General features: G+C 41.3%; 1 protein-coding gene across 4 annotated transcripts in view; it reads right to left on the bottom strand.

The window, feature by feature from the left end:
- Nucleotides 1-9,557, bottom strand: part of RAPH1 (Ras association (RalGDS/AF-6) and pleckstrin homology domains 1) — a 98,509-nt gene extending 88,952 nt beyond the window's left edge. The window contains exon 1 of one of the 4 annotated variants that reach the window (XM_060301971.2): nucleotides 9,535-9,557. The gene's annotated coding sequence lies outside the window, so the exon portion shown is untranslated. Of the gene's footprint in view, nucleotides 1-8,344; nucleotides 8,457-9,058; nucleotides 9,152-9,462; nucleotides 9,482-9,534 lie in introns of those variants that run through there. The other 3 variants (XM_060301970.2, XM_030854124.3, XM_060301969.2) reach the window with 3 other exon arrangements.
- Nucleotides 9,558-14,691: the final 5,134 nt, after the last annotated feature.

The raw sequence follows: 14,691 nt of genomic DNA, 5'->3' as shown, positions 1-14,691 counted from the left end.
ATTGTGGTAAAGAATAAATTTTATTGGGCTTCCCGATGGCGCAGTGGTTAAGAATCCGCCTGCCAATGCCGGGGACACGAGTTAGAGCCCTGGTCCGGGAAGATCCCACATGAGGCGGAGCAACTAAGCCCCTGCGCCACAACTACTGAGCCTGCATTCTAGAGCCCACGTGCCACAACTACTGAAGCCTGCGTGCCTGCTCGCCTAGAGCCCGTGCTCCACAACAAGAGAAGCCACCGCAATGAGAAGCCCGCGCACCGCAACGAAGAGTAGCCCCCGCTCGCCGCAACTAGAGAAAGCCCGTGCACAGCAGTGAAGACCCAACACAGCCATAAATAAATAAATAAATAAATAAAATTTTTTAAAAGAATAAATTTTATTAAGGTCTCACTTTGTTGAAATTTATCTATTTTTCTTCCACAAACATTTCTTTCTAATTAGTAAGAAAATCAGAATGTCTTGTCCCAAGTGCTTTATTTTTAAGATGGCTTCATACAAGTATATTATACACTATGAAATGGAACTTGATATAAAAGGTTCATTATTATCAACAGTACTTCAATAAGCTTGTATAGCGATTTCCAAAATGGAGGTGATTATAACCCAGGAAGTATGAGTGATGATCCATTAGGGTATAAGAACAACATATTAGGAGTTCTAGTTAATCTTTATCTTAATACACATATGTATTTTAAGTACCATATAATGTAATACAATATAATACATGTGTATCCTTATAGAAAACGACACTGGCCTCTTCATTATGGCCACCTGTCAGACAGTCACACATCATATATATAAAGTAGTCTAAGTGTTCTGGTACTAAATGATTCTAAATATTTGGAGGGAAGAGTGATAGTATTTGCTGGAATCTTTTTCAAAAATGAAATAAAGGGGCTTCCCTGGTGGCACAGTGGTTGAGAGTCCGCCTGCCGATGCAGGGGACACAGGTTCGTGTCCCGGTCCGGGAAGATCCCACATGCCGCGGAGCGGCTGGGCCCGTGAGCCATGGCCGCTGAGCCTGTGCGTCCGGAGCCTGCGCTCCGCAACGGGAGAGGCCACAACAGTGAGAGGCCCGCGTACCGCAAAAAAAAAAAAAAAAAAAAAAAAAATGAAATAAAGAACGCACCTTTTTGCAAATTGCTACAAGAGACTGGTGTTCCAGGGAAGACATATTCTTACAGTAAATGATTTCCTTTATAGAAACAATATTTTATGGAAAAACTGTATTATCTAATCCTTCATGAAGCAGCTGCTTTGACCTCAACAAAAGAAAGTTGGGGCAGGGGAAGTAAGGTTTAACCTCAAATGCAACTACTGCCGCAAAAGACAAGCTGAAGCAGAAACAGCACCAAGTGTTACAGAATGTTGCTGATGTAGTTGAGGAGTGACCAGTTAAATATTTTATACCAAACAGGTTTACTGGTTGTCTCATGGCAAAGTATTTTAAAAGAGTTGTCAAATTTAAAGATGAGTTAAGCATTTATCTTTCACACATACACACACAAAGTCTAAATTTGCTGACTTTCTGTGATCAGTGACGGTTAGCAGTACGCTACCTAGCAGTTGTTTTTAAAAACAAAAACATAGTTAATCTACGTGTACCTTAAAGGTAAATGAAGCATTTTTTTAGTAAGAAAATAACTGTATTTCAAAAGAAGTCAATGTGTGTCATCTTGAATACTCATACCTGCACACTCTAAACACAGAAAAACCATTTTCTAATTCTTTAAATGCCTTCCATACGTAGTTTCCCTGGATTTTGAATACATTTATTAAAAACATATAAATGCAAATCCTCACATTGGTTTGTATAGAAAGGGCAAACTCTGCTAGCCAAATCTGCATAATTGATGGACAGAAATTCAACAATGAGTATCTCCATTTAGAAAGTATAGCCAAAGAGGCAGTTATTCTTTTGGGGTACGTGTCCCTGCATGAGCTGCCTTTTAGCTAAGACAAGCATTAAAACCAAGTACCAAAATAAACAAATTTAAGATCCAGACTTTGGAATTTCCGTATTACTAAGCAGTACAACCAAGATTTTTCAAACATAATGCACTGTATTCATTACGCTTGCTTTAAAAAACAAATATTTATTTAAAAAACTTAGGGTAAACAAAAAGGTTTTTGAGCCATTACTAACATTTATAAAGAACTCTATTCACAGATAAAGAGGATCACTGATTCCCTTCACAAGTCTCTAAAGTCATTTGTTACATTATAAAATAAACCAAATAAGGCGAGAAAGAATTGTTCTTTATAAATAAAATAAACATTATTAGATTTTTATGGATTCTTTCAGGAGATGTAACACCAACCATAAAGAATTCTTCAAATGATGGCTTTCATTAAAACCTTTATTTATTTATTTATTTAGGGCTGTGTTGGGTCTTCGTTGCTGCATGCGGGCTTTCTCTAGTTGCAGCGAGCGAGGGCTACTCTTCGTTGCGGTGTGCAGGCTTCTCATTGTGGTGGCTTCTCTTGTTGCGGAGCGTGGGCTCTAGGCACACGGGCTTTTCAGTAGTTGTGGCACGCGGGCTCAGTAGTTGTGGCTCCTGGGCTCTAGAGCGCAGGCTCAGTAGTTGTGGCACACGGGCTTAGTTGCTCCGCGGCATGTGGGATCTTCCCGGACCAGGGCTTGAACCTGTGTCCCGTGCATTGGCAGGCGGATTCTTAACCACTGCGCCACCACGGAAGTCCTCGTTAAAACCGTTTTTATTGCACTTCTATTATATTTAAGGGACTGAGAGACTTCAGATGAGTAAAACTAGATCCAATACTCCAGAATCGGGGATTTAAGACAGTATACAATTATTTACAATATAGGGAAAATCAAGTAAGGCCTAGAGGAATGAAGAGGAAGGCAATGAATTCTACTTAGTATCAAACAGCTTCACAAAGGTGTGTGGCAATGGAACTGGGACTCAAAGGATGAGTAGAATTTTGACTAGAAAAATTAGGGAAAATAAACTATGCTTGGAACCATGGATAGAGGCACGTACAGTCTGGGATACATAAAGAATATACTGTATTTTCAAGTCACACTGCTAGTTATTTTGCTGTACTGACTTAGCTAACACTCTTCTTCAAACATATCAAACTTAGTAAGATCATTCTAAAAGTGATTTCCAAAAAAGCATTCAATTTTCAAGTACAATTTAAAAACTGTACTTACTATTGTAATTCTACAATATTTGGGCCTATTCAATATGTTCACAGTTCTAATTTTCTCCAGATTTCACCATTCTTCACCAGGGGGCTTACATTTTTAGAGCTACACAAATGACAAGACATCAATTATGGGCCACGCAATCTTGCTTTTCTTCTCATGTAAAGGGATGACTTGTCCCTTCTTTTCCAAGTCTAACAAACACCAGTCTCTTCTGTTTCTTTTTACACTCTGCTCCCTTAAATTACATTCTCTACTGATTCCTTGTATCCTGCACTTAAACTAGTATCCTCTCTATTTTGGAGGGGAGATATACCTATTTCTTTGATTTCTCCATTATGCGTAGCTCTGCCTAAAGCAGAGTAACAATATATATTTTATGAATAGCAGAACATATGCTTTTTAAAAAGTCAATTTATAAGTTATGAGTGATGTTTTTGTTTTGATTTGTTTTTTTGCGGTACACGGGCCTCTCACTGTTGCGGAGCGCAGGCTCCGGACGCGCAGGCTCCGGACGCGCAGGCTCAGCGGCCATGGCTCACGGGCCCAGCCGCTCTGCGGCATGTGGGATCTTCCCAGACAGGGGCACAAACCCGTGTCCCCTGCATCGGCAGGCGGACTCTCAACCACTGCGCCACCAGGGAAGCCCTGAGTGATGTATTTTAAGACATCTGCCCCAAAGTGTGGTAAATACTATATCTTAAAATGACAGTGATTAAGAGCACAGGATGAAGTGTAGACATCATATAATCTGAGGGGCTTCTAATATTTCACAACAAAACTTTTCCAGAAGAAATCTTACGCAGCATGGCAAATATATATAACTGCAAAAGCACTGCTAATACCATTTTATGTTCAAATATAATTTATTAAAAACTCAAAGAGACAAATGAGGGTTAGAGATGTTAGTCTTGACACCTAAACAACCCATTTATTTCTGTAAAGTTTTGTTTTTATTTCACTCAGATAAGTAGTTGCAAGTAGGTAGCAGCACTTGCTTTGTTTTCTTAGTAGCTTTTAATGGTTTCTTTTGCAGTCTCAGGATATGTTTCAATTAAATTGATTTGAGAAATTTTTTAAATAAGAATTTTCTTTTCAAAATGAGTTAGTAACAATATCTAAAAACTGCTTACAAGGCAAACAAGAAAAACCTAAAACTTGCAATGAGCTATAAAACATCTATACTGTAACATGATATCAGGACTTAGTGTTACATGTTCATTTGTTACTAAACAAATTGACTTACACAGGATGAGTATACCCCCAAAGGAATGGGCTTGAGTCTTGCCTGTCATTTAACCAAACGCAGTTTATATGCCATAGTAATGTACTGTTTAGACAATTCTATATGAATAGACATGCACAGGACTGAATTTTTAAAAAACTTACTGCAAACTACAACTTTCCTTACCCATTTAAAATTCACAAATAATCAGAGATAGTAAAAGAAGCTTCATTCTAAGGAATGCTTCCCCCCCCCCCAATTAAGCAAGTGTAACCAATGCAGCACTACTGTTTTCAATGTGAGAAAATTTTATATATATGTACAAGAGGGTGCCAAGACCATTCAATGTGGAAAGGACAGTTCTTTCAAAAATGGTGCTGGAAAAACTGGATATCCACAACCAAAAGGATGAAGTTGTACCCTTACCTAAAACCATATGCAAGTATTAACTCAAAATGGATCAAAGAGCTAAATATAATAGCGAAAACTATAAAGCTCTTCGAAGAAAATACAGGGGAAAAGCTTCATGACGTTGGATTTGGCAATGATTTCCTGGACACCAAAAGCACAGGCAACAAAAGAAAAAATAGATCAAGTGGACATCATTAAAATGAAAAACTTTTATATTTATACATCAAAGGACACTATCAACAGAGTAAAAAGGCAACCCACAGAATAAGAGAAAATATTTGTAAATCATGGATCTGAGATTAATATCTAGAGTATATAAAGAATTGCCACAACTCAACAACAGCAAAACAACCCGATCTTTTAAATTGGCAACGGACTTGGATAGACATTTCTACAAAGAAGATACACAAATGGCCAACAAGTACATGAAAAGATGCTCCACATCCCTAATCATTAGAAAAATACAAATCAAAACCACAATGAGATACCACTTCACACTCATTAGGATGGCTATTATCAAAAACACAGAAAATGACAAGTGTTGAGGTGAGGATGTGGAGAAACTGAAACCCTTGTGCTGGCTGCAGCTGCAAATGTGTAAAATGCTGCAGCTGCTGTAGAAAACGGTGTGGCAGTTCCTCAAAAATCCAACACAGAATTACCATATGATCCAGCAATTCCACTTCTGGGTATATACCCAAATGAAGTGAAAGCAGGGACCTGAGTAGATATGTGTACATCAATGTTCAGAGCAGTATTACAACAGCTAAGAGGTGGAAACAACCAAATGTCCATCTACAGATGAATAAACAAAATGTGGTATATACACATACAATGAAATATTACTCAGCCTTAAAAAGTAATGAAACTCTGATTCATGCTGCAACATGGATGAATCTTAAAGATACTGTGCTACAGGGAGATCAGCTCAGTGCTTTGTGACCACCTAGAGGGGTGGGATAGGGAGAGTGGGAGGGAGATGTAAGAGGGAGGGGATATGGGGATATATGTATATGTATAACTGATTCACTTTGTTATAAAGCAGAAACTCACACACCATTGTAAAGCAATTATACGCCAATAAAGATGTTAAGAAAAATAATAAAATAAAAGGTTTAATTATGCCCCCCCAAAATAAAAATAAATTTGATATTCAAAAAAAAAGATACTGTGCTAAGTGAAATAAGCCAGATAAAAGGCAAAAACAAATATTGCATGATCCCATTTATATGAAGTATCTAGAGTAGTCAAAATCACAGAGACAAAGTAGAAAAGTGGTTACCAGGGGCCAGAGGGAAAGGGGGTGGGAAGTTAATGTTTAATGGGTAGTTTCAGTTTGAGAGGATGAAAAAGTTCTAGAGATGGATAGTGATGATGGCTGCACAACTATGTGAATGTACTTAATACCACTGAACTGTACAATTAAAAATGGTTAAAATGGTAAATTTTATGTTGTATATTTTACCACAATAAAAAAAAATTGCGTGTTATTTATTATGGTGGCCAATATAGGAATGTAGTTAAGAACACAAGCTTAAGAGTTATGCTGCCTGCTTTCAAACCCAGCTCTGCCACTTTATAGCTCTGTAGTCTGTGCCTGTTTTTTCACATATTAACAGAACCTGCATCACAGGATTATAGCAAGGATGAAATAAGTCAATACATGTAAAGCACTTAAAATAGTGCATCTCAAAAAGTAGTTGCTTTTTATTATTCTGGGTTTAAAACACAATTTTAATGCAATTAAACTCAAAACACCTGGAGAACCTCTGAAAGTCCTCTTCAGAGTTCTAGAGTTCAGTAAAACACAGATTGAAAACCAGTGATTTAACCCAAATTTCTCACTTTATAGGTAAAGGAATTGAGAGTCCAAGGAAAGTGATTTGCTTGAGGTCATATATCTTGTTTTGCTAATATTAATTTTCCTAAAATAAGTGTTTGAGATCAACAATACTAATGTTGACATTCAACTACTTCAGAACCAAGGCAAAGTCATGAGATTTTATAATGTGTGTCCAAGTATCTGTGAATGATATTGTGATAGCCATCCACCATGCTCATCTAATAAATAATTATGCATGGGATGGGAACCAAAAGGTAGCAAAACCAAAAGAAAAGCCATTTTAATTCTTTTCAAAGACAAGACAATGGTTAAAAACACCTCTTCTGAAAATTAAGTGTTAAAATATTTGTGAAAACAAACAATACTGATCAAGAGTTTGAGACACACCCAATATGTGCCCACTACTCCATATCTTTCAGCCAGTTACTCACTATATAATCTTAGTAAGACCTCTGACTGACAATATCAGCGGCTTTTTCTGCCAAATAGAACTATTATTCATCACAAGGAACTAGCTACAAATAATTCTTTATTAAATTCAAACAGGAGAGAGAAGCAGTCCAAATACCACAAAATGTCTTATCCAAAAAATCATGTATTGAGCTTTGTAGACATTTCTGTACTTACTTGAATATACTAAATCTGGTTTCTGGTAAATTCACAACACAGAAAGCAAAATAACAGAGACAATCTTTGAAGGTCAGACTCAACAAGAGCTAAAAAGCCTTTGAGTGTCTCTAATTTTGCCCTTCCCCCATTGCTGTTCCTCAATTCCTCCACCTCTACTAGGAATGTCCTCACCCTGCCCATCTACATCAGCTGAAATCCTACCCATCCTTAAAGGTTCCACTTAAATGCCACAGCTTCCATGAATTTTCCCCCAGTGCTCCCAATTTAGAATTATTCCCTCGCCTCTTCACTTCCCCATTTTGCACCTCTCCTTCAACATTTTATTATATAATGCATTGCATTACAATTACCTACATTCACTTCTCCCACCTTCCCCCAAGAAAATCTCAGGAGCAGTAGGCTAGAGAGAAAAGGAATTAACATTTGTTAAAAACGCCGTGGTGCCCTGCAAGGTGCTAGGCATTTTGCATACATTATCTCATTTAATCCTTTGACAGCCATCTCGGGAGGTAAGCAGGTGGTCTTAGTTATTCCCATTTTACTGACAGAGAACCGTACTGTTGAGAGTTCAACAGCTTATCCAACGTCACACTACCAGCCAATTCCAGTGCTTACGGCGCCCCTGGTTTCCCTGGCTTCAAAGAGCTTTCCACCGCTATACGCTGCATTCTTGTTCACTTTATATCCCCCACCCTGCCTAACAGATAGTAGGTATTCCATAAATACTTGCTGAATTTAATATTCCTACGGACTCACTACTACCATTTTAATAACCCCATCACGCCCCATCCCTAGCCGGTTGGTTACCTTTACTGTTCCTTTACCGCGGACTTCACACACAGAGGCAGCTCTCCACATCACCAAGACAAATGCTGCCGACAACACCAACCCTTATCTGGAGGCTAAGTGAACCGTTCAGTTCGCTCAGATTCCCCAATTGCCCTTCCCACAGAATATATGAGATACACACAAACAAGTCACATTTGATGTAACGCTTACACCCTTCCCCAAAGCTCTTATTTCATACTAAGCCACGTCTTCATGCTTACAAGCAATGACTTACGCGGTTTCCAGCTCACACCGCGGGGACACCCTAAGACTCCGCCTGAATTATTAACCACATCTTTCAAACCGTCTTAAAACGAAGGCATCCTAATGCTATTACACTGCCTTCCTTCTCCCCCCCTCCCCCCCGCATGAACTGCAGTTTGGATTTCCGGCGGGAATGCAAACAGACGCAGAAGAGATGGGCTCAAAAGCAATGGAGCAATTACTCAGCCTGCTTAATTAGAAAGAAGACACAGAAGGTGCCCCGCCTTCCTAAATCTCTGCACTGAACTCATTTACGAAAGATGGGGAGCACTGAAACCCGAGGAACCCCAGACACCGAATCACTGGTTTCTGTGGCTAGTCGGGGGAACAGTCCTTTCCTTCCCGCGGTCCCGGGCCACCAGTCCCCGGTGCCGGGTCGGAGAAGCCCAACCGCACCCTCCCCAGGCGGCCCTGCATCTCATTGTCTCCCTCTGTCGCGGCCCCCAGGGGCGCAGGGTACAGCCCAGGCCCCGCAGACCCCCAAACACCGGCCGGCCGCCTGACGGGCAAGGTCCGACCAGCCCCGGCCCCGGCCTCGGCCGCGGCCGCGACCCCGCCCCAGGCTCGGCCGTCCGCAACGCGCCCGGATGGCGGGGCCGGGCGCCGGGAAAATGGAGGCGGGAGCGACGGCAGCGCTTCCCAACCCTGCGCCCGGCCGGGCCCGAGAGCGAGGCTGAGCACTCACCGTGGCAACGGCTCGGTCCTCCGGCGGGCCCGGCTCCGGGGCGGCCCCGGGCTGGGCAGCCGCCGCTCGCGCTCGTCCAGCCGCCGCCGCCGCCGCCGCCTCCTCCCCAGGCGCGGCGCTCCTTCTCCGGAGACGCCGCGAAGGTCCGCAGCTCCCGCGCCGCGCGCTCCGTGACTGACTGACTGACCGACCGCCCTGGCAGCGGCGGCGGGGGCTGGGCGGAGCGCGCGGCGGGCGGGGCGGCCGCAGCGCCCAGCGGCTGCGGATCCGAATGAAGCCGCGTCCGGCCGAGACGCAGAAGGCGGGGCTGAGGGCAGGGCGGCCGCCGGGCTGACCGACTGGAGTCCGACCGCTCGCTCCCTCCACTCCCGCCCGCCACCCGCCACCCGCCACCCGCCACTCACTTCCGGCGCAGGCAGCCGAGCCCGCCCCTCCCGGGCGCCCGCGGTCCGCGCCCCCTGGCCCGCCAGGCTCACCCCCAGCCCCAGGCGCCCGACCGCACCCAGCGGGGGCCGCCCGCGCTCCGCCTTTCCTCAGCGCGTCCCTGGGAACCGCCTCCAGGAACCAGTGAATCGGAGAATGAATGAGTGAGGGAGGAAAATTACGGTGCTGTTCCACCCCTGCTCGCTTTTCCTTGGAAGCAGGTCCAGCGGCCTCTCTCCGAGGGCCCTGGGACACAGTGAAGCCTTGAGCACGTCTGTCAAGGACTTGTATGCGTGCACCTTCCTGCTGGAGTATTCCAGGACTCCAGCAACCCTCAGATGGGGCCTTAGGCACTTAAACTGACCGTTGTTGCAGTGTGAGGCCTTTTTTAGGAAATCACATTCTGGCCAATGACTCTCTCTGCAGTTTCATGCACTATTTTAGGAAGCTTTTAGAAATTGGACATTTCAATTATCTTCGATTATTTTTTAGCTTTGCAATTTGCTTATCTTGCGTTCTTAATTTCTGTCACACACACACACCCCTTATTGAAATGGTTTAGGAGTAAGGTGATAGCACCTTTATTCTTTATCACCAAGCTCTAAGTTACTCAGATGCTGCTTAATTTGATGTAGGCTTGACTTGGACTTAAATTTTAATTTATATCTTTATTTTGACCTTCTAAAGTTGATCAAAGGAAGAAAAAACTAGAATTAAATCATTTTTGCCTGGCTACATGCAAAGCAAATTTGTTGACAGCATTGAAACAATTAACAAATCCGGAGTGTGACCTGAAATTTGTTGCAGTGAATATTCCTTTTCCATGTCTTCCCATCTGCTTGCTAAGTAAGAGTATCTGTATCTGGAATTTTCACAAAAAATTTACTGTACATTTTTGAGATCCTGGCTCCCTTTCTAAGAACCAGAGTGTTCATTTCTCTGTCCTGGGGCCAAATCCTGGATTGGTTAATTACATTCCTTCTTTCAGATATTCTTGAGGACTTTGAAGTGGTTTGGTCTCTCTTGCACAATCTGTTCCAAACTGGTACATAATCTGTTTCAAACTGGTATTTAGAACCATACAATACAGTTACTAGTTGCATTTCACACTTGAGATATCTGTACTTTAGAAACATAACTGCAGTTTTGTATTTTAAGTCTTGAAAGCGCTTCAATATTCTTGTGTAGAATAATGTTATCTCATATAAATGAAGATGCTGCTGCTGACCAATTCCTATAGCCTTCTGTTCCTTTCTTGTGGAATTCATCATTCATTACCTCTAATTATAATTATTTCAATAAATTATAATCTTTTCTAATGAATGTAATACAATAGTTTATTCATCCTTATATCTGCCATAATGTCTAGCATAGTACCTTGCACAATAAATTAACAAAAGCTTTAAACATTTTAAGTGATAATTCATACAAATGTTTCTATAGCTTCTCACCCTGTATCCCTCATGACCAGGTTTGTTGGAATTATACATACCTGAGTGCAGAACATAGTAACTCTGTATTCTCATCAAATTCTATATAACAAGGCTGTGTGATAACTGCACAGGGAAGATATTCACTTCATCGAAACCTTTAAAAAATAGACCATTGAGTGTTTTTATTTATTTATTTATTTTAATTTATTTTATTTATTTTTTTTTTTGGCTGTGTTGGGTCTTCATTGCTACCCATGTGCTGTGTCTAGTTGCGATGATGGGGGCTACTCTTCCTTGCAGTGCGCGGACTTCTCATTGCGTTGCCTTCCCTTGCTGTGGAGCACGGGCTCTAGGCACGCAGGCTTCAGTAGTTGTGGCACACGGGCTCAGTAGTTGTGGCTTGTGGGCTCTAGAACACAGGCCCAGTAATTGTGGTGCACGGCCTTAGTTGCTCCATGGCATGTGGGATCTTCTCGGACCAGGGCTCAAACCCGTGTCCCCTGCATTGGCAGGCGGATTCTTAACCACTGCACCACCAGGGAAGCTAACTCTCTCTCCTCTCAGTGCTCAGGTTGGTCAAGGCTAATTAGAAAACAGTCACTTTCAGCCACTGAGAAAAGTGAGCGGGTTCTCATCAGTTCCTTTAAACCATAAAATCATTCATTTATTTAACAAGGGTTTATTGAGCTTCAACTAAGGCCTAGGAATGCAAAGACAAGAAACACAAGACAAGATGGCTCCTGCCCTCAAAAAGTGCACCGTCTAGTGAGTAAAGGTGGCAAAGAAATCACAATTGGAATATGGAGTCCATTTCCCAGGTCGGAAAGCCTCCCTCGGGGGAGGGGATTCTTGAACTGAATGTTCAGGGACAGAGAGGAGCTAGCCAGGTGAAGAAGGAGAAAACAGGCATTCCAGACAAGGGCAGGTACACAGGCACCAAAGAGCACCATGCCTTGGAGGCTCTGCATGTAGTTCCATTTTGTAAGGATGCGTACAGAGAAGGGTCAAAGTGGTGGGCGGAAAAGGTAGAAGGATCTCATCAACAAAGGGGCTCATGTGCTAAACTAAGGAGTTTGAACTTGATACTTTGGGAAATAATAAATAATACAAAAAATCTTTGGAGTATTTTAATTAATAATTAATAAATAAAAATAAAATCTTTGCAGTATTTTAAGCCCCACCTGGGTTTGTGTTTTGGAGACCAGGGAAACCAGACTGGGGGCAAGAGTAAACTAGGAGGTGATGGCAACAGCCCAGAAGAGATATGTCGCCAGTCTCCATAAAAGCAGAGGCAGTGAAATGGGGAGGAGGGACTAGATGGGAGAAATAATAAGGAGGTGGAATCTACAGGATTTGATATATGATTGGATACGAGGGAGTGAATAAGAAGGAGACACTTGGGATGACCCTCAGGATTCTGGTTTGGGAGACAGACTGGATGGCAGTGGTGGCTTTCGCTGAAATGAAGACCCCAGAAGGAAGAGCAGGTTTCAGGGGACTGGCTGAATACCTGTATGAGAAAGAGTAGTAATACACATCCAGGCATCTCAAAGGATCTTAATCCATCATTTACCAAAGCGTGTTCTTTGGAACTGTAGTTTCACAGGATTTTAGTAGGTGTGATTCCAAAAAAGTAACAATTCCCTTTAATCAAATAAATGAGAAATGTTAAAGTTCGACAGGTTTCTAAACGAGAAGGGTTTTCAGTAGTTTTACTATGTTAATATGAACTGTGAATTTCTAAGAGGTAACTGTCAGCTTAGAAATTCGCAGCGTTTCCCAAATGAATTCGACCATGAAACGCTCTTTTCAATGGAATATCTCATAGGACATGTGTTCCATAGAACACACCATGGGGAATGCTGACCTAAGCCAGATTTTTGGTTTATAGTAGAGAAGACTATGGACCCTCGAGCTGAAGTGACTTGCCTAAAGTTAAATAGGCATTGCTGGAAGATATTGGTTTAGAATCCATATCTTCTGACCCCACTCACATGTTCTTTGCACTGCATAATGCTTTATAAGCTACAAACACATTCCAGTACCTTCAACCAAGCCTGGAGAGAAAGATACTGTAAAAGAATTATAAGATATATCCATTTAAATGAAGTTTCAAATCAGTAATTTTTAAAGCTATGCTAATTTGAATGATTACTACTCTACGTAAGATGAAAAGATTTGTACATTGGAAAAAGTGGAGCCAATTATTACCTTAGTATGATCTTTCTGATAATTCAGCAGGAGCCTTGTAGAATGAAATCACCTAACAATAAATAGGACATCCATCTATCTGCACTAGCCCTGAGGTAGCTTTAAATAAAACGAACTTTCATAAATGGATAGAAATATTAAAACTCTCCCCAGAAATTTTAGTGTTGATTTCCCCCGCTTCATACTGAAGGAAAGGACAGGTTCTAAAATATGCTGAGACTATGAAAATCTACACGAGGTTTTGACTTCCTCTCTGGCACAATTTCCCTGATTCTTAAAACTCTAATAGCTGATGGATGGGAAGGTTTTTATATCCTAATTTCACAGTCCTATTTCCCAGAGAAGAAGTTTTAGTACTTCCTATTCTTAGAAAAATGAGATGAATTGTTTGTTCCCAAGAGACTTCTTAGAACGATAGGACAGCTTTCATTTTAAGAGTAGTTTCTATAGACATTACCTTTGAAACTAGTTATCACTAATTTATGATTCAGTAATTCATAAAGTATTTGTTTCATTTCTAAATGCTGTATTAATTTATAGTAGGCAGACCAAGGACCATCAAAATCATAATGAATAATTTTTTACTTAAATCAGTAGTTATAAGTAGTGGGAAGAACACTGCTTATTAATTAATATATCAGAACTCTTTCCTTAGTGTCCACTGTGTCCCCAGCTCTGTTGAATCACTTTAAGGAGTACTAGAGAAATATAAGAAATAGTCTCTGATTTTCTAAAATGACCCCACCCATTGTTGGCAAGGATGCAAAGAAACACACTCTCATATCCTGCAGGTGGGAATATAAACTGTTACAACCTTTTTCTGGAGGGTAGTCTAACACTAGATAAAATACTTTAAAATGTGCATCTCTTTGATCAAACAGTTTCTCTTCTATGAGTTTATTCCAAGGAGTAAGAACAAAACATCAGTTAGGATATTATGGGATGATAGCAAATAATTTGAAATCCCCTAAATATCCAGCAATGAGTTTATGAAAATGATGATTTCTAAAAGAATCATTTTTGATATGAAAATGTGTTCACAATATGTTAATCAATAAAAAATTACAAACACTATATACAATATGAACTCATGAAAAAATATATAGGAAAAATCTAGAAGGAAATAAAACAGGAAGACAAAAATGTTTATTGCAGAGTGGTATGATTATGGTACTTTCTTTTATTTATCTTTTAATGATGAATGTGTTTTCTTTAATTGGCAATTAAAATGAATGAACTAAATCAATATTTATGAAGATAAATCTCTAAAACAAAATGTTGAAGATAACACACAAAGTGTTTTTTTTTTTTTTTTTTTTTTTTTGCGGTACGTGGGCCTCTCACTGTTGTGGCCTCTCCCGTTGCGGAGCACAGGCTCCGGATGCACAGGCTCAGTGGCCATGGCTCACGGGCCCAGCCGCTCCGTGGCATGTGGGATCTTCCTGGACCGGGGCTCGAACCCATGTGTGGGGCTTCCCTGGTGGCGCAGTGGTTGAGAGTCCGCCTGCCGATGCAGGGGACATGGGTTCGAGCCCCAGTCCGGGAAGATCCCACATGCCGCAGAGC

Source organism: Globicephala melas, chromosome 7 (genome assembly GCF_963455315.2).
Source record: "Globicephala melas chromosome 7, mGloMel1.2, whole genome shotgun sequence".
NCBI classification, from domain to species: domain Eukaryota; kingdom Metazoa; phylum Chordata; class Mammalia; order Artiodactyla; family Delphinidae; genus Globicephala; species Globicephala melas.
This window is presented reverse-complemented; position numbering and strand designations above follow the sequence as displayed.